Source organism: Protopterus annectens, chromosome 6.part0 (assembly GCF_019279795.1).
Source record: "Protopterus annectens isolate FY-2018-M chromosome 6.part0, PAN1.0, whole genome shotgun sequence".
Lineage (NCBI taxonomy): Eukaryota > Metazoa > Chordata > Ceratodontiformes > Protopteridae > Protopterus > Protopterus annectens.
In genome coordinates, this window is record NC_056737.1 from 639382418 (window position 1) to 639404080 (window position 21663).

The 21663-nt window shown below is 39.0% G+C and overlaps 1 protein-coding gene across 1 annotated transcript in view; it reads right to left on the reverse strand.

Annotated features, from left to right (window-relative positions):
- Positions 1-21663, reverse strand: part of NID2 (nidogen 2) — an 891289-nt gene that overhangs the window by 667142 nt on the left and 202484 nt on the right. The gene's annotated exons all lie outside the window — the stretch shown is intronic.

The window sequence follows — 21663 nt, forward strand, 5'->3', positions numbered from 1 at the left end:
CTGCAGGGGACACATCTATAACATTATAAACTAATCTAAAAAGAAAAAGCTTGACTTCCAAAAGTCTTACACTGGCAACCACACGAAGAGAACAGGTCACTTTTGTAATCTATGAAGAATCAAGTTACTTACTCAAGCACAGCTCAATGTGTAGATATTCTGCCAGTTTAATTGTTACCTAATGGCTTGATGTACTGTCATTCTTAGAACCTGCTCTTTAGTGAATAATCCACTGTCCTGTGTTTCTGCTGACACTGAGTTCATCTTACAAGAAACTGACACTGAGTTCATGTAACAAGAAATATCATAAGTAGTACTTGATCACATAGGATTCTTTTACCAGTCCCAAAAATGTAACAGCTTTATACAACGGCCTATATTTTATTAGACTTAACTGAAAACTACATACTCATTTCCTGTTTAACTAATTTTATTTTTGTGTTGGAAATGTAATTTGAGGCTATTACTTTGAATGATATTATAAAGACTTTTAATGTGTCTGGCAGTTAGCAGAGAGTATTAGGCTATGAGCATTAATGAAATGCATCTTGTAGGCCAGGGTTTGATTTCATCAGCCTCCATTTGCCTACTGTATGACTCCAAACAAGTCACTTAACCACATGGCGCTCTGTGGAAATTGAGCTAGGCTCTTCAATGGTCTCCTGGACTGCATGCTTAGCAACTACTTGTGACCATATCTGCTGTTGACTTAAAGGGTATACTTTCTTAGAAGAGACTCTCGAGTCATTGTACTAATGTAAGCAATTTGCTGGTCAATAATCTTATGAGGAGGAAACAAAAACAGAAGCGTATCTTACAAAGCAGGGTGATTTAAATCCTAAAACAAAAATGTTACATACAGAAATGTTAATTGTGATAGTAATGACTACACTGCTCAAAAATATCGTTCTCTAAGAATTTCCAGAATGAGGTGACAGACGATGCCTGTTGGAGTTTTTTTTAAGTGAAATTATGATGCTGTTGCAAATAAAGAGCAATTGTATGTTTTCGGATTATGCCTGTCTGAAAAAAATTCAGGCATGTTCTGCAGCCTTAATGGTACACATAGGTCTTGAGGAGGAAGGCAAAAGGAGATATGCAGGTAAAGAAAATGTAAAATAGGCACAAAAGGGTACAGGAGAGGTACAAGATCAGCCAAAGTGATCCTGTTACTTTCTGTGATGCTGCTACTACTGCTGATGAAGCCAAGTTCATTATGATTGTTTTGTAAGGTACTCTCCACTGCTCATAACTGTGTCTGTGTATGTGCACGAACTCACGCTGGGGTAGTCAATCAGGCAAAAAAATCTTTTAGCTCACTCACAACCCTGCCAGACCTTCATCTTTAAAGCTGGTAGTCTGTCTCTGATCCCAGATGTTAGAGGTGTCTAGTACTATAGAAAGTGAGTCTGGATCTTATCCCTATGGGGTACAAAAGAAAACCAACAGCAGAAATGTAAGAAATGGAAAGGGATGTGGTTAACTTCAAAGATAAGGATGGAGAGCTCATTTCAATTTCCATTCACATACTGAGTCACAGATTAATAAGACATCAACATAATGCAATGTTTCTTAAAAAATCACAAATCTTTTAACTCCTAAAGCCAAACATACTATAGCAATAAATATTCTAATTCACAGATTAGAATATGATCTAGCTATCCCTGCTTCTTACTAAAGACGCAATACCTCCCTCCTGCAGACAGCAGGAAATAAAGTGCTAAATTTTTACATCCTTCCAACTACAAGGAACACTACTGTACTACTCTAACTAAAACAGTCTTCATGTTAGTGCTACAACTTCTCTTCTCTTTATATTTAACATTCTTCACAACAGTCATTCAGACCTCTCAACTGTCTAGATTATTGCAGAATGTCTAGATTGTTGCCTCATAAATTATTGGTATTATGGGAAATCACTGAGGATTGACATCACTAAATGATAAGATGCATTGGAGTTTCAGACTTCATATCCTTCAGAAAATGCACATGAACACAAATCCTTTTAATGTATCAACTTTATAAGTTTATAAGATCCATATGTAAAATCTGTCTCTATTATTGGGGCTTTGTGTCCACATTAGTTTAGGCTTTGACCAATTTCTTGTAAGAGGTTGAGAGGTAGTGCAGTTACTGTCTACATCCTACTCTGACTTGCACCTCTGGTTGTATATGATTAGAGACCTCCCTTTAATCTCTCCATTTGTGAAATGTCATTTTCCAGAGTTGCTCCAGCCTCCTGGAACTCTGCCCCTGAAGCCATTAGATTGTTGGATAACCTGAACTCATTTTAGAAATCACTGTAAAATCATCTTGTGAGCAAGAACAAGTGCAGCTGCTTTACAGACACTCGATAATCGCACTATTAAGACCAAAGTGCACCACACCTAAAAATCTCTTAATCTGTCTCGACTAAACTGAAGAGGAATTACTGCCATTGCTTGTGAAAATGTGTGACTTACAGCTTGCATTAAGTGCAATAGGTATTATACAAGTTTTTGTTCCAATTGTATGTAACATTAATTGTTTTCTATAATCTTTCATATTTTTGTGTGTAACTGTCTGTCTGTATTGCATTTACCTGTCTTGCCGAGTCATGGCTCATAAGGGTCTTTAGACTAATCCACTTATCTCATTTATAAACATTACACAAATAAATAAAATAAGCAGGTATAAGTAATGACTTCTATGTCTGAAGGACAAAACATAGCAAACATTCACTACTGATCTGCAAACTGTACATTAGATTTGAATTTTAACACATTTAAATAATACATTGAATAGCGTTTCAGTGCTAGATTGTTGTCCCTAGTGTTTTTGTTGGGGATTCTTCAAAGGACAGTAAAAAATAAGGCAGTTGTGGCTTTTGTCCCACCTAACAGACTCATCAACCAGTCTCTGGAAACCAAAAAAGTACCATTGTACAGAAGATGAGGAAACGGGCTTGAGGGAGGAAGGGAAGAAGAAAGGAAGGAACCAAGGAAGCAAAGGCAAGTTAGCTTAACTTCAGATATGGGGAAATGATAGAAGGAATGCTAAAAAGGAGAACAATCGCATGTATGAAACACAGTAATCTGTATGATTTTTCCCAACAAGGATTTAGAAAAAAAAAAAACTCCCGTAAGTCTAATTTGTTTCAGTTATCAGAAAGGGTTTTAGGATGTGAGCATGGAAAACTGGCAGATATGATATTTTAATCAAACCCTTAAGTTTCATATAAAAAGGCATATAACTAAATCAAGAGAGTCAGAACAGAGCCCAGAGTATTACAGTGGGAAGGAGACTAAGTAAAGAGTAGAAGACAAAGTATGGCGCTGAAGGGAGTTCTGTCAGGGGACAGGGATCTAAGAAGTGGCATGACATTGGAATTGGTACTACAGCTAGTCTTCTTTAACAGCTTTCTGTCTGACATCACAATGAATCAGAAACAGAATTACCCTATTTGCTAATGATACAGACAAGGGCAATGTTAAGTAGGATGCAAGGCCTAACACAAAACACATGAAGGAGCCAGACAAGTGGATACAGGAACAGCAGCTAAATTTCACTGCCAAATGCAGTGACAGAGAAAAACAACCCCCAGGAGGAGCTATAAGTTATACAGAATCAGGCTGAATAAAATGCTCTTTGTAAAAAATGTTCAGCAATTCTCAATGCAGCAACAGATAAAGTATCTGGAGCAATGAGAAAGGGTAGTAGCCTGAATAATACAACGGGAAGGTTAATAACATAGGGAGGTAAAGTTAGGCAATGGATATGTGATACACCCATGATTTAGAACATTTGTATAGCCACACCTTGCATACAGAGTTTAATTCTAGGGCTGTACATTGAGAAAAGCTGTTGAGCAGATATAAAAAAAAGGTAGTCAAAATGGTCAAAGAGATAGAGAGGTAGAAGCACAAGAACAGAATGATGACACTTGTTTGTCTTCATTACAGAAGAGAAGGAAAGTGGGAATATGATATGGAGTCATAAAATACTCATGCAGACCAGTACAGAGGTAAGGTCAAAAAGGAAAGAGGAAGCAAAATGGTCCATCACTTGCAAACTGCAGAATCAAACCTCATCAGGAAATCTTCATTGGGAGCATTGCAGAGGGGGAACCTAAACTTCATGAGGAATGGTAAACTGCAAAACAATGATGGAATTCAGGGGTGCATTAAAAGGTAGAAGAATAGCAAAAGGAATAAGACCTCGGTTAGTGATGACTGCCAGCCGTGAACCAGCAGACTTCCTAGCCTAGCATTTGTTTCCATACAGCAGAGTGACATGTGCTAGGGAAAACTGCAAAAAAGGTTCTATGTTGTTTCCTTTTTTAATTATTCCAGGACAGAGAAATCAGAAGGAAAGCTCTTAAAAGCTAAACTTCTTTTGATCATCCGACATGTGGTTTCTTAGCACCAGCATCAATTTTTCTAGGGAAATGTTCAGTAAAACAATGCACACATAATCACTATGGATTCCTACATATATGTTTGCTGTATAAACAGCGCTCTTTTTATTTGTCAAAGTGGAAACGTAAGAAATGGACAAGAGCACATTATCTGAGTCTCTATCCAGAAAAACAGTTTTCCTGAAAACTTCTTTCTGCAGACATGATTTGCCCTTTCTCCACTGTTGCATGACCATGGAGTTTGTACACTTAAGTTATTGGGTGTGAAGGCTTCCACCTCATGAGGGTTACAGGCTTGTTCCTCTACAAAAAGCTTTTTGGTACATTGACAGTGTTTTTTCGGCAGGACTGCTTCAGTGTGGTGGGACTCAGTTAGCAACTCAACATGATTGTATCAGTGCTAGGCAAAAATAAGTATATACTAAGAACCTCATTCAATTAATTGACCTTCATATTTAGTGAAGGTATTCACAATGCCCCATTCATTTAACTGACCTTCATGTTTAGTGAAGGTATTCACAATGCCCCATTCATTTAACTGACCTTCATGTTTAGTGAAGGTATTCACAATGCCCCATTCATTTAACTGACCTTCATATTTAGTGAAGGTATTCACAATGCCCCATTCATTTAACTGACCTTCATGTTTAGTGAAGGGATTCACAATGCCCCATTAATTTAACCAACCTTTATGTTTAGTGAAGGTATTCACAATTCCCTATTCATTTAACTGACCTTCATGTTTAGTGAAGGTATTCACAATGCCCCATTCATTTAACCGACCTTCATATTTAGTGAAGGTATTCACAATGCCCCATTCATTTAACCGACCTTCATGTTTAGTGAAAGTATTCACAATGCCTCATTCATTTAACCGACCTTTATGTTTAGTGAAGGGATTCACAATGCTTCATTCATTTAACCGATCTTCATATTTAATGAAGGTATTCACAATGCCTAATTCATTTAACCGACCTTCATGTTTAGTGAAGGAATTGGTAAAGAAACACTGAGTCCCACTACGGCTCAAAACACTTACAAAAACATCAAAAGTACACAGTATTACAACCACAAAAAAGTCATAGCTCTGCTCCCTTACAATTGCTACTCCAGTTTTTAAATATACTGCTATAAACTGCACAGAAAAAAGACAACCTTTTCCGTTTACTCCAGGTTCTCAACGTCACAGTCACGTCATTTCGAAATCCAGTGCAGTGTAACACTGACATTCAAGCCTTCCCAAGACAGATGATACTTTAAGTGTCAAAAATGTGGCACAACAAAGAGAAATGTTTGTGAAACAGCTATAAAACCTTTCCAGTATACTTAAGAAAAGCATGAACACTGCCAATATTTGTTCTTCCACTTACAACAAAATCAGAATGCATTCATATAAACAGTTTAGTGCCTTGGACTTGCTAGTTCTGGAAGTGTCTGTCCAGTAACACATATGAAGCCTTAAACATACCCAGTAATTAAGTAGGAGACTAAGTACCAAACACTGACTTTAAAGGCATTTTTCTGTGTACATAAAAATGCTTTCATAAGCACTGTTACATTTAGTATATTTGGTATAACTGTATTATGCATTACTAAGGTGGAACAGGCTGGAGCATGGTACCTTAGTAATGCATGCTATCTCCCCTAACCATACACCTTACCTTGGAAGAACACTACCACTACACAAGACAGCAGGGACATGCATCACACATACATACACACACACAATACTAAATCTATCCCATTATCTGACCCTTACTCTAACCCTAACCCACAAACTCTGATCCCTTTACCTCACAAACAAACACTAGCCCTATCTTCTTAACTTATCTCCTCTAACCCAAACTCACACACACTCCCACCCATAACACACACACACACACACACACACACACACACACACACACACACACACACACACACACACACACGCACTCACCTTTGACGGCAAAACACAGTCCGTTAAAATGATGATTGATCGATCTGCCATTCACTCACTCACACTACCCCGCACTTCACCCTGTTGACCAAAGAACCATTTGCCAAACTTTAGTGCAACTACTTAGCTTTACTAGTTTCTTTGCTTATGTGAATAATAGGCTGCTGTAAATTACACAGGCATGTGAAAAGTGCTCTCACCTCAGATTTTTTCCTGTTGCCATTCCATTGTATATCACTACCAACATAATGACACACAGTATCAACCCCATCAAGTTAATCCTTTTTAAAATGTGAATTCTGCTTCGATTATGTATTTATTTATTTATTGACTGGGAAAGTCCACTCGGTCAGAAACCCATTTTCAGTGGAGGCCTGGGGGAAAAGTTCCAGGAAGATATAAATCATTAAATCATGTCACAAATAGTATAGTACATGGAAATAATATTCAATTTTTGGTATAAACTAACAACTCTCTGAGATTTTATTAGTTGCAGGGAAGGATCGACTGATAAAATTTTTGAATGGTGTCAATAAAGTGGGAGTTAAACATATGGGTGATTTCTTGTGGGTCTTTATCTGGACATTGCGCAGGATTATGTTGAGTTCTGGGATTAAGTAGTGAGGAAACTGGTTTCCAAAATTTTGGGGGGTTGTTATTTTGGGTGGATAATTGTGTTAAGAAGTACATTTTTGTCATTAATTACTAGTTTTTTGGCAGTATTACAAAGTTGTTTGTAGGTAAGTTCATTTTGAGGAGTTCTAATTCTGTGCCATTTTTTCCAGGCCCTCTCTCTTGAAATAAGTAATTGTTTGTGTGTTTTGTTAGCCAAGGGGCATGGTTGTGTTTAATCCTTTTGGTGCGAATGGGGGCTAGAGTATTGAGAGTATCAAGAAAAAGTTTATTGAAGTAGATTACAGCATCCTCTAGTGGGAGTGTTTTTTTACTGGGGGTCAATTGTGGGCTTTTAAAGTATCTAAGAACAGGTTTTGGCTGAACTGGGTTAGGTTTCTAGATGTTCTGTAAGTGTGAGTTTTTAGTATTTGGGTGGGTCCTATAGGTGAAAGCAGGAGAGTGGTCACTTAGAATGTGGTACAAAAATAACTATTTGTCTGTTTCGGTATAAGCTTTCATCATTTGAAACCATTTGAATATGGTACACAGGGTGTGTTTTTTTTTGGTCTTCACCTTTTTTTCCTCAGTGCAAGCAGGGTCATTGCTCGGGATATTAATTGACATTGCTCTATAGCTCTGGTGTCAAACACGTAACAGACATTACAACTAAGGGCAGCTTATTCTTCAGAAAATACACATTAATGCAAATGCAATTATTCCATCAATGTTCTAACTATCAGTATTTAAAAGTCCCCATTGTCCTTAATTATTTATGGCTTTGGCCCAAATTCTTGAGGTGATGAGTTGAAGGTATACATTCAAATAACTTAGATCACTATCAGGAAAGTGGACCGAGAAGTCTAATCCACATATGTTATCCTTCATAATTTCCATAAGTTGCTGATAATTGCAGGCTTTATCCTTACACAAAGAAAACACACTGTTAATAAAACATGAACACTGTATAACATCTACTTATATTCTATGTCACTACATTTTCAGGTTTTTGCAAAACATTCACATAAGATGGAACAAATGCTGCCTTTATTGCCCTTATTGTACTTTATATCTTTAAGCACATCTTGCCATCAAGGATGGAAGATGTAGTTTCCTTTGGTAAGTGTATTCCCACTTGAATGCTAATGTTTACTATGATATCAAATCAAGGGATAAAGCCTGGAAGCATTGACATAATTCTAACATTCCCTCTCTCTTTACCCAATACAAACAACCTCGTAACCTTGCTAAAAAAACATATTCGCAAAGACAAACAGCAATACTTCTGGAATTTGCAATTAAATAAAAAAAAAAAAAACAACCCTAAACTTTTCTGGTCTTCCATCAACAATCTCCTTAACCCAGGTACAAAAATCAACCCCTGCCCCTATCCAGACATGCCATCTGACCTTATAGCTGCCAAATTTAACTCATACTTTATTGACATGATAACTAATCTTAGTGCCTCCTTTTCCTCTCCTCTCCCAACTAACCCTCATCCTACATTCTCCTCTTTTTCTTAGCTACCTCATAACATCTCACCCTCTAACACAACCACACCAAGCTGTAACATACCTCGTACTCAAACTGAATTTATTCTCTTCTCTATCCCTACTTCCTGTATTAAGAAACTCTTGCTAAAACTAAAACCCTGCTCCAATTCAGCTGACAACATGCCTGCCAAATTCCTTAAAATAGCTGCGGAAGTAGTAGCCTATCCCATTAGCATTTTAATCAATAGATCAATCCACAAATCATATGTTCCCTATATTTGGAAAAAAGCCATAATCCTTCCCCTCCACAAAGATGGTACATCCTCTGATATTTCTAACTTCTGACCCATAGCTCTTCTATCCCCAATATCTAAAATTCTCGAAAAATGTGTCCAAAAACAACTAATTATTTGCTCCAGAACAACATCCTCTCCCCCACCCAACATGGATTCCATCCCAGCCACAGCCCATCCACTGCACTAATATCCTTTCTGGACACCATAAACAAAATACGTGACTCTGACTCTATAACATCTGCCCTATTTCTAGATCTTTCTAAAGCATTTGACACCATTTCCCATTCTATTCTCCTCACTCAACTCTCTTCCATAGGCCTTTCTTCTCAGTCTCTAAACTGGCATGCTGTCAAATGGCAGCATTCAATCTCTCCCTACCTATAATACCCTTCTGGTGTCCCACAAGGATCCATCTTAGATCCTCTTCTTTTTAACATATTCATAAATAACCTTCACCAAGCATTACCTCACACCTCCCTAGTCCAGTATGCAGACAACTCAACCATACTCTGCTCTGTATCTAACCCCACTATTCTACAACAAATGACCCAAACAGCCTTTTCAACCATTGAGACCTGGCTTCACAAAAATCATCTCTCCCTAAATGCTAAAAAAAAACTAACCTCATGTTGTTTACTCCTAAAAAGAACACTGCTATTAATAAAGACTTTAACATTTTCTCATTGAACTCAATTAAAATTGAAATTGTAGCTAGTACCAAATTGTTAGGAGTCATCATAGATGAAAATCTAAAATTTGATCTACATATCCGATGCAACATATCAAAAGCCCATAAAAAACTCAGCCTATTTTACAGGCACAATAAATTCCTCTCCTCACCAACTAAACAAGCTCTTGCCCTCTCTTATTTGCTTCCTTAAAATAGTAATGAAACACACCACGTTCCCATATTTGTAGAGTTTAATAAAAGTTAAAACTGTACTAAAGTTATGTACAATTTATGTTGCCAAAGACCTGGGTCATGGCTGTAAAGGGTCTTTGTACCAGTCCACTCACCTGGACAGATATTAATAAAAACAGAAATACACAGACACACACACACACACATATATATATATATGTATATATATATATATATATATATATATATATATATATATATATATATATATATATATATATATAGCTTTATAGCTAATTTTTACTCATCCATCCATGCTTATGAGTCACATCTTACTCATATAGTAACCCCATGATCAGTAGGGAATGGAAGTGATTGCAAGGCCTTTCTTCCATATCACACACACACACACACACACACACACACACACACACACACACACACACACACACGGACAACTTAGACCAGTCTGCCTACCACATATTTTTTTGAATATGGGAAGAAGAAATCAGAGTACCCAGGGAAAATCCATATGAACACAAGAAGGTCATGCAGCCTCTGTAGAGAAAATAACCCATCTAAGAATCAAGCTGGAGAACCTCTTGTGAGATGACAGTGCTGCTCAATGTATCACTGTAGTACTTTAAGTTTCATTATACAGTAGTTCACTGCACTTATAGTAAGGAAACTGCTATTTGAATATACACATATGACATAAATGGAAATAAGACATGACTGTAGACATATGTACAGTGTGTCTGATTGTGCTGGAGGAGTATCATTTCCAATTCTTTCTTTCTTTATTTTAGACATCATTTTGTATGTCTAATTAATGATTATTCTTAAAAAATACAAATGCATCGTTTTGCTTTTCATTTTGTTTGCACTGCAAAATCACATAGGTTGTGTAGAGCTGACATGTTAAGTCAAGCTGTCGTAGTCAGAGAGCGACATCTGTCCCTGTCCCTCCCATCAGAAGTCACTGAACATACTTTCTGTTCAGGACTGCATATGTGTATACAGCTGTTACATTGCTTGCAAGCTCTGCATAGCCCATGACATACTCAACTGAACTACATAAGCAGCTGCTTCTAAGAATCGTGTTGTTAGGTAGAGCCTGGAACAGGGCAGGAATGCATATTTTTGAAAGCATGTATGCACTATACCTGAGAAGCCAGTTCTCAGTACGGTCATGTCTGGGCATTCTGCTATTAGAAAGGCCAAAAGTGATTCAGATAAGCATTGTGTAGATTTACTTTGACCTCAGATAACTTGTTCTTGAATCCTTGTTTTTATTTCTAAAAGAAATGCCTTTCTCAATGTTTCCTGAATTTTCTTATGGGAGTCATTAAAACTGGAAGAGTTTTGATGGCTTATGGGCTTAACTTCCTTCTTTGGGTATCCAGCATGTGTAAGCAACCAGTATGAGTTTGGACTGCCTGTGTCACCAAAGTCTGGATTTTTACAGATACCAAGTACTGAAGGAAACATACATTTCAAACAGAAATATGTATTTTTAATAATGTGAATAGACTTGTGAATGGTACTTTTAATGATAAAGATGTTTTTCAAATGTACGCTACAAAGGGAAATTACCCACCATTTCATGTTATGTTTATACTGAGAAATTAATAATAATGAGTCCTAATTTCCCCCTTGTATAATCTTTTCTCTCTTCTTTGTGTGTGTATGGCTGTGTTTATCTACATATTAACATTATTCTCCTTAAGAATTTGTTTATGACAGTGACAGCCCTCTTTTCCTAACTGTTGGGTTGTGTAAGAACTATTTTAATACTTTATTTTTCCTACACTTTGACCCTATTATATGATGCTAATTTCAGATTTTTCCTACTCTTAGCCATTCACAGGATGTTTATCTGTGTAAGTGCCCAAGAAGTACAAGTTCCTCTGTGAAATTAAATTCTCAGATTTTCAGGTGACAGTGGGAAAGAAGCAGATCACTAAATGCATATGATCTTTAAAAGTAAACATGTACACAGGGAGCCGGATCGTGGTCAAATGGGACCCTAGGCAAAGTATTGAATCAGGGCCACCCCCTTCAGCCATTCTAGTGTCTCATTACTTGGCTATCTCTTCCCAGTTACCATATACATAATTCAAACCTGTCAGTATGCATTCTATTTTCTTCTTCACTTCTACAATCATTACATATATTTGGATTTAATTTAAAACATGTACTTTAAATGTTATAATACAAACACTGATAGACATTTGCTAAACAAAACAAAACAATTTTCACATAGCACAGGTAGGGTGGGGCGACAGTGGCAACTGCCCTGGGTATAAAGTGTTGGGAGAGGTGCACTTAGCCAAACTGGATCTTTTTTTAATGCACTACAAGCTTTTAAAAGCTGGTATAGCATTTGCAGTCAAACCTGAGAACTGCAGTAGTGCTTTGTGTGTGATGTAAACTGTAGCAACTGCTTTTTACATCGCAGCGAGCGGTTTGCTACAATTCAAAAGAAACTTCTTTTTTAAACTAAAACCTGAGCACTGTCGTGCTCTGTGCAGGCAAGTATAAATTGTAGCAACTGTCAGCTACAACAGGCAGTTTTCTACAGTTTAAAAAGGAGATTTTTTTATTAACTAAAGCATGAGCGCTGTAGTACTCCATATAGGCAGAGCTACGTTGCAGGAGGTTTTGGGGAGACGTAAACAAGACCTGAATGGCTGGAGCAGGAGGGGAGGGCATGTTATGCATGAATATGGACACCTGTTTGGTGTGCCTGTTGGAAGAACCATCCATGTTTTTTTTTTCTTCCATTGAAGAGCTGAGGTGGTTTGTACAACCATCAGCTATGCTTCTGGCCTCACAATGAAAACAGCATGAGCAGCAATAAACTTCCTTGCCCTTGAAACTCACATTTATTGAAATTACACTGAAACCCACATTCATAGAAAATGCATCTGGCCTGTGGTAGATATGAATTAAATATACCTTTGGGCTGTTTTCAAACCATGGGGCATCTGCATATATTTTTAGGACCATGCAAAAATACATGTGTTTTTTGATTCACCTTCCTGACTGTATTTAATTATGTTCCTTCTTTAATACAGCACCACTTGCTACAGTGTGTTTTAAATTCTTAGTTTTGAACATTGCTCCAGTAAGCAGTAAAACAAAATGTTTGAACCAATAACGACAAAACTGCCTATTTCTGAACATTTCAACCATAAAACCACATTCAAACTACTGTCATTATAATTTGCCAATATCAGTTAATATGTACAATCTCTGCAGAAGTAAAAGGCATCTAAATAATTCCACATTAAAGAGAAATGTAACTAATTAAGAGAGTGCTGCTGGCAAACAGCTTTAAATTTCATTACTTCATCTACAAATTCTTGGTCTGCTGCTCTTGAAGAACAAATTGCCTGTAGGTTCATAGGTGTGTACTAGGCTAATGGCCCTGAAGTCTTTACAAGCCTAGCCCATAGGATTACCCTGGCATCATGCCACCCGACCTTAGTTCCCAATGCCTCTGTCGAATAGAGCCAATGGAGTGATCCCCGGGGTGAATTTTCTATTTTCCATCCACTCATTAAGATTTTTCTTGAAGAAGACCAGTGAGGTGCTCTGTTTGACATGTATGGGAAGCCTATTCCATAACATGGGCAGTCTCTGGGTTATGAACCTGCCCCTTCAGCATGTTCTGTTGATTGTGGTAATGAGGTTGAGGTCTCTGGAGTGTGTGGTGTGGAGGACTGGGATTTCTTTAGATGTAGCATTTCTAACAGAGCTGGGTCAGACATGGCTTTGTAAGTCAATCAGAGATCGCCTCCAAAAGGCGATATGAGACAGGAAATAGTTGGAGTTTTAGAGTCTGTTCATAAAGGGCAAGTGTTTAAGGCCTAGGATCCTCTTTGTGAGGTACTTTTGCGGCCTCTCCAGTTGTTGTAGGAGTCTAGTGAGGTACATGCCAAATGGGGCATTGTACTCAATGATTGGCCTAATGAGGGAAGAGTAGAGGGAGAGAATGACCTCTTTCTTCCTGGATGCAAGACCTTAGTAATTAGATGTGCCACATAGAAGGACTTTCTGACAGCAGTGGCAATGTGGTTGCCAAAAGAGAGGTTGCTATCAACCTGTGTTCCCAGATCTCTTATAACACCTTCTGTATTCAGTGGACTACCATTGATGTGGTAATTCATGGGAACTGGGTTTTTCCCAAAGGGGATGATGACACATTTTTTGGCATTGAGCTTAAGACCATGGTTCTGACACCAGTCATTGGTCTCAGTGAGGCCTTTCTGTAGGATGTCAACATCACTTGAGGAGTTAATAATAGCTCCCAACTTGCAATCATCTGTGAACTTTGTCAGCCAGAGTCCCTTCATGTTGACCTGGACTTCAGAGAAGTAGATACCAAACAGGAGAGGACCCAGGGCTGAACCCTATGGGACTCCACTCATGACTGCTTGCCAGTCTGACTTGGAGTCCGCTACTTTCACACTGTGGGTTTTATCTGTGAGCCAGTTTGCAACCCACCTAGTAATATAGGGGTTGATGCCTAGCGTAGTGAGTTTTTCTATGATTCCTGAGTGGGGAATGGTATCAAAGGCCTTGGCCAGATCAAGGTAGGCTGCATGAACCACCTTGCTTTCATCCACAGCTCTGGTGACTGACTAAAAGAAGTCGACCAAGTTGAGCAGGCATGATCTACCCTTCACAAAATCAAACTGTGTGGGATTCAGTGTTTGGACATTCCCTATATCCCTGTTTATTAGGTCCATGATGATGCGTTCCATAGCTTTGCATATCAGACTTGTCAGGCTAATGATAGTTCCCAGGGTCTGTAGTTGCTCCTCTTTTGTGGAGAGGGATGACTGTAGCAGTGTGCCATTCAGTAAGGACAAAGCCTGAGGTGAAGCTGTGATTGAACAGGGCACACAGGTGACATGCCAGTTCACTCTGCATTTCATGTAGAACACAGCCCGGGATATTGTCAGGTCCCACAGAGCTGTATTCTTGGCCTTGGACAGTGCTGTTTTAACCTGTGCAGCAGTAATACTGGGTGTCTGGCAATCTACTGGTATTGTGATTGGTCCTTTTGGGGGGGAGAGGGGTAAAGTTGGCACTGAATCTGTTGGCCAGTATATTGGCAATAGAGGTACCATTGTGCAGTAGCTCAGATGAAATCTGGGTATTGCTGTGGAGATTCTTTACATAACTATAGAAGGTCTTGTTGTTGTCTTATCTGCTGCAGTTCTGTTTTCATAGCTAGCTTTAGAGGATTTGATTCTATGTTACATTAAAAAATGTTGCGTGACAGGGATCATTCTATCTGGTGTGAGAAGAGAACCCACAGCTTTCAGCACCAAAAGCAAGTATGCTACCTGCAGCACCACTGACACTGAGCAGCACAACTATGACTCTGACTGACTTTGATAAACTGTAATTCTTAGTGGTTTACAAAATCAAAAAAAAAAAAGTCAGTTGCTTGCCAATAACTAGGGTCAGGGTTTGACTCTGAGCAAAGCAACTTAACTAAATACTGCCCCTAACTTGGGCATTACACACACACACACACACACACACACACACACACACACACACACACACACACACACACACACACACACACACACACATCCATGTGGTGAGAAGTATGCATCTAAAACACACTCACTGGAGTCTGTGCACTCATAGCTCCATTACCATGCAGATGTAAAACTTAAATCTTGAGTGGTTTTGTGTTATGGAAGTCTGTTTAGGACATGAGGGTTCTGGGGCTTGTTGTGTGACAGAAGTCTCCTGCAAGATGCTAATGCTAGTGTTGTGTGAGTGGTGGAAGTGGAAGTCTCCTGTGAGGTTTTACTTTTATATTTACTTATGGGAGCTTATTTTAGGGAAGCTGGGCCCACCCAGGCCAACACCACCCCCCCAGCCAACACGGGCTCTAGACAGCTGCCTAAGTCACCTAGTGCTGATGCTGGATCTGCATACACAATCAGAGGGAAATCGCTGCTTATGCTGTTTCTCCCTCCCCCAATTCCTTGTTAAAAACCAGGAGGAATATACAGTCACATTTGTATACTCATCAAGGTGAGCAGCAGATTTCAGTTGCATTTATATTCATTCTCATTATCTTTTGTTAACCAGGTTAGTCTCACTAAACTAGTGTCCTCTTTTTTGTAGAAATGTGAGGTGGTATTTACAAAACTAGGGGAAATTCAGAGAGGGCATCTGGGAACTTTCCCTACTCATTTTGCTAGTTACCATGGGATCATTTACATCCACTTGAGCTGTCACCATTTCAAGCAAACTGGACCTTGATTTAACATCTCAGCTGAAGGATGTCACACTCAGGAGTGCAGTGCCCTCTAACGCTGGAGTGCAGTGTCATCAATCCAATCACCTGGAGTGGGAACAAATCTGGTCTTCCAGCACCAAAGGTGAGTGTGCCACCTGCTGTGCCACTGACACTGCCATATTTGAATGCAACTATCATTACTGAAGTATCAGTCTGAAGTAACAGGCATACTAGTTGAGAACTAACTTCTGGCAGATCCGCATTTAACTGGCCTGATTTTCTGAGCTTTCAATGCTTCTGAATGGCGGGTCTGCTTCCGACACTAAGGATACCAGTTAGACCAGCAAGGGCAGCCTGTGCCACTTTCAGTTCTTTTTTTTTTTTTTTTTATGAGTCAGGAAAGAATGAAGCAAGAACTGTGCCTAACAATCTTGGCAAAGGCACCTGATCTAGCCATGTTAAAAAAAGTACCCCCAGAAACAGGTGAGTAATCAGGGGAAGAAAAGCAGAAGGTTGCTCCATCACTCCAAATCCATAACCTCTGTTACTTAGCTAATATGACATATACCTAGCTAATAGGAATGACATGGCTGTAGGCAGTAATTGGGATGTAACCTACACTGCAACACTGACCTTTTAGTTAAATATCTTCTGTTAAAATGAGTAGGCTTACACAACTGCACTACATTCATTACAATGATCAGCATGCAGCATTATTCAACATGCTTTTGAAAATTACTATAGCAGTAGGTACCCAAAGAGTGACCTTGTGACAAAACTTGATTAGTGGACAGTAATGCACATGCCTTGCAGACCTGCAGTAGCAAATCCTGCTGTGCATCTCAAAGTCATGTCTAGCTTTCCATGTCTGGAAAGGTATGGATGGAAGATGAGGTATTTACCTGTCTGGCTAACACATTCCTGAAAAAGGCATCTGTAGTGAATGCTTTCCTATTAGATAGTGCTTTAACCTGCCCTGTAGGGTTTTATCATGGTGATCATAATAAAAAGACAATGGAGTTTGCTAGCCATTTGGAAAGTCTTTGCTTGGTTCCTGTCCCATCCTGTCCAGTTTTCCCAGCATAAAAGAAACAAAAAAGTATATACTTCAAACACTAGGATACCTAGATAACCCCTGTCTCACAAAGGATATGTTCAACCAAAGGCAAAATTACTATAGTGAAGTTCTTGCCCCCAAACCTCCAAACCACCTCCAGCAATAACATCTGGCCTATCTCAGTTCCTCCTAGTCTAGCCAAAATATTAAAACATATCTACAACCAGCTGTCAGAGTATGTTCAAAAGTATACAATCTCATTAAAACTATCAGCATGTTTTCTGGTCAGGCAGCACAGTGACCACACAATACATTCACTGATGATAAATTACAGGACATGAGCAGAAGCACAAACACAGGCACAATCTGGATTTAATTTACTAAAGTATTCTATTTGGTAGACAACATCTCATGCTGTTTTTTTTTCTTGATAAAATCTGGGATCATCACAAAAGCCCCAATTAGCCCCTGTGACAAAGATGTACCTTATGACTCTGTCTTATCCCAATTACTGTTCTCCTTTTTTGCTGACAAGTTTAAAGCTAGCCTTCGCCAAGTCCCCATAATTCTCTACTCTGCCACTGTCATAATCTACTGAGTGACTCATCCCCAACAAAAGTAAAAAAAAAAAAAAAATGACTTGGAGAAATACATACTTCTCTTTTCAAACTGGCAAGCTAACAGATTTATACTCAACACACATCACACACACACACACACACACACACACACACACACACACACACACACACACACACACACACACACACACACACACACACAGGCACACAGGCACACAGGCACACAGGCACACACACACACACACACACACACACACACACACACACACACACACACACACACACACACACACACACACACATAATAATAATAACAGGTTAGACAGCGATCTATGGGTGGTCTGCCACAGCTGACTTTCAGTCTCATATTCAGCTGACTACAGTGAAGATAAATACACTACTTTTCTGGACCAAGAAAATCTCACTTTTCCAGTGGGTAGAACAGGTAAAGGCAAAGGTGTGGTCTTGCCATAATTAGACTATGGACTCTCTTAATTGCAACTGCTTCAAAAACAAAAGAACCTTGTTTCCTACTAAACAACTTCAAATAATACTGACAAATTAATTACCCCATTCTCATTAAGGGAACATCATTGTACCACTCTGTCCAAAGTTGAATAACTCCTAGTGCAGTGTACTTCAACACTTTAGCTAAGGTCCCTTGTATACTACCTCCTAAGTCTTGACTCCTTTTCATTTGTGATCAACCTTCATTTGAAAAGTACCACCTATTATCTCACATCCCCAAGTCCTGGATCCACAATCTGCAATCCCCAGCTTTAATAAACTCCATGTGACAGAGGTAAGGTCTTCAGTATCTGCTCCTAAACTATGTCAGTCCATCCATTTGACTAATGAATACAGCCTATCTTCCACCAAGTGTTCCTCTTCATTAAAAAAAAAAAACTCTTTAAACTTGTCCAGTGCACATGCTTTTAGAAAAGAGGTATTACTTAGTCAGTCCAGTTAGGCATTATCCAGTACTTTCTGACTGTTTCATAATTAAACTCCCCCAATTTTAAACAGACTGAGCTTTTTTAGCAATGTCTATGTCACCTTCAGTTCTTAGTCACTGGTAGTACAAACATACACCTCGAAGCCATATTATTTCCCCTTCCACCCTTAAATCCACATCTCCCTGGGGGTTCATTCCTTCCTTCATCTCCTCACTAAAACTATTGGGTGTAGTACAGCTGGATTATCTGCTTCTGCCATAAATAATTATTTCATTTATTATATACCTTTATTTAAACCTATTACTAATAGCTATGATTTTTACTATATATTCTCTTGTGTTCCATCTTCCTTATCTAGTAAAACTTGTTTTGCTAGTCATATTGTTGTATTTTACTAATTACTGTACATATACACTTTTTATACTGTCACTTCACTGTATGATATTATTGTATTTCAGTTATTTTGTTTTGAAACCACAAACTGAACCTGGAAATGGTACAAAAGGTTTGTTGTTCTACCCATTTAACAACAGTAAATATTTTCATATTTTACTTACAAAATGATAACATATGACCAGTTCTAATAGGACTAGGTAGGTATCTTTCTTTACACATCAAAGCCTGGTCCTGTGAAAATTACTCCTTGTTGATGCAATTGATATAAAGAATAAAGTCTCACAAGGTAAGTAGTTTAGTGGTGAAGTATTTGCTGTATCTATGTGTTCATAAGGGGCGAAAGGCAATTTTTCAATTACAAAACCAAGGATGCAAGGAGGTACTGGTCTTCTTAGGGGGTTCAAGGGAAGTACCCCTATTAAACACTTGACTGACCTCTGAAACAGAGTGGAGAGATAAAGGGCAGATAAGTTGAAACAATTAATGAGCGAACTTTATTTGAGGTATTGGTCAAATTCTTATCAAATACAGCAGGATCTTTGTGACAGAAGATGTCACTGGCACTAAAAAGTAGTCTCCACACAGGGATTCAGTTACACTTAGCCAGGTAAGATTTCCTGGTGAAACATTTCCTGATTTCTTGCGGATGTGTAAGACTTCAGTTAGTCAGGTGTCCTAAGCAGACATCTGGCTTATATTCTTCCAGCTTCTACTTTGAATCTCTTTAGGTTTGACTGTACTATGATTACCAACTGCTTAGTTAATAGAAAACAAGGGGACTGAAAGACAAAGCATTCTTCTTTACTTAAACACAAGCTCTGAGAACCAGTATTCCCTTGGCTAGAAGAGGGAATCAAAATGAGATTTGTCCTTCTAAGCATGACACTTGGTGGCAGGTGGTAGGTAGGAATGCATACAGAAGCTCTCTGCCTTTACTGGATGGACTTAGAAGGAATTCATTGCTGAAGCCTCATTGTTTGGACATGTGGAGCAAAATGTTTTGAATTGGTGGTTTAGAGGGGATTTAAAATTAGCTATGTACAGGATCTCCCAGTTTAGCATGTGGTCGTGGAAAATCTGGGTATCCAATTTTCAATTGTGTGAGTTTGACAGTGATCTATGGCTGGTCTGCCAAAGCATTCTGAGCTAAAAGAACATTGAAGGCCTGAAGCTGAGGGTATCTGTTGAGTGACTAGTTCTCAAACTTTCATGTCTGTTCTGCAAAGCTGACTGAAGGATACTCTACACTGCTTGGTTCATAGGTGTTTACTAGGATAACAACCACAATGGCCATTTTAAGCCTAGCCATGCATCCCAAATCTCTAACAAGTTCAGATACCCTTGATAAGTGTAAGCAGGGGCTTGGAAGATGAAACATTTACATAGGTTCATAGGTAGGTACTAGGCTATCGGCCCTGGGGCCTATACAAGCCCAGCCAAAAAGGTACCCTGGCTTTTGCCACCCAAGAAAATTATTTTCCTGTGCCACTGTCGAGCAGAGCCATAGAGGTTATCCCCGGGGTGAATTTCCTATTTTCCATCCAATCATCAAGATTTTTCTTGAAGAGTGCTAATGAAGAGTTTTGTTTGATATAGATAGGTAGTTTATTCCGGAGTATGGGAAGTCTCTGGGACAGGAATCTATCCCTCCAGCATGTTCTGTTTATTGTGGTGACAAGGTTTAGGTCCCTAGAGCATGTAGCTCGGAGGGATTGGGATTTCTTTAAGTGGAGCATGTCCAACAGCTCTGGGTTTGACATAGCTTTGTATGTTAGGCAGCAATCACCTCTGAGTAGGAGATATGTGACAGAGTAAAGCTGGAGTTTTTTGAGACGGTCTGCGTAGGGCATCTGTTTGAGGCCTGTAATCCTCTTTGTGAGGTATTTCTGCGGCCTTTCCAGTTGTTGTAGATGTCTTGTGAGGTACATACCAAAAGGGGCATTGTACTCTATAATGGGTCTAATGAGTGATGAGTAGAGGGGAACAATGACCTCTTTTTTTCTGGATGAGAAACCTTTTGTGATGGGGTGTGCCACGTAGAAGGATTTCCTGACTACTGTGGTGATGTGATTATCAAAGGAGAGACTACTGTCCACCTGTGTCCCAAGGTCTCTTATCATACTTTTGGTGTTAAGTATACTTTGCCTATGTTGTAGTTCATGGGTACAGAGTTTTTACCAAAGGGGATGACAATGCACTTTTTGGCATTGAGCTTGAGGCCATGGCTTTGACACCAGGCATCTGTCTCGGTGAGGACCTTTTGTAGGATGTCCACATCGTTAGGAGGTTTGATTAGCAGGGTTCTGGCAGATGAACCATTTACAGGTTGCCTGTGTCCATTAGAGACATAGGTGCCAAACCAGGGATGAATTCCCTGTTTCCAGTCCAATTGTCCAAGTAGCACTTAAATTGGATTAGGGAGGAACTCAGCATCATGTGGATGGGGAAAATTATTGAAGACTTCAATCAACTGTGACTCCATAGGTTCAGAGATTAGTACTTGGCTATATGTACTTGTGGGACATTTTAAGCTTAGCCGGTTACCCCATGTGAGAATCAAACCCTACACCTTGCATCTGTAAGGTAAACACATTAACCATTATGCCAGCCTCCCAAATAGTACTGTTGTATTGTCCATAATTATGGCTTAAAGTTTGATTTGCATATCTGAAGGGAAAGGTCAAGGATAGTATCGCTAACACATACAGCCATGCATACTTACACATATTAACAATTTAGAATTCCTAGTCCATCCATCACATGTTGTTTGGGAAGTAGGAAGGGCAAAGTACATGAAG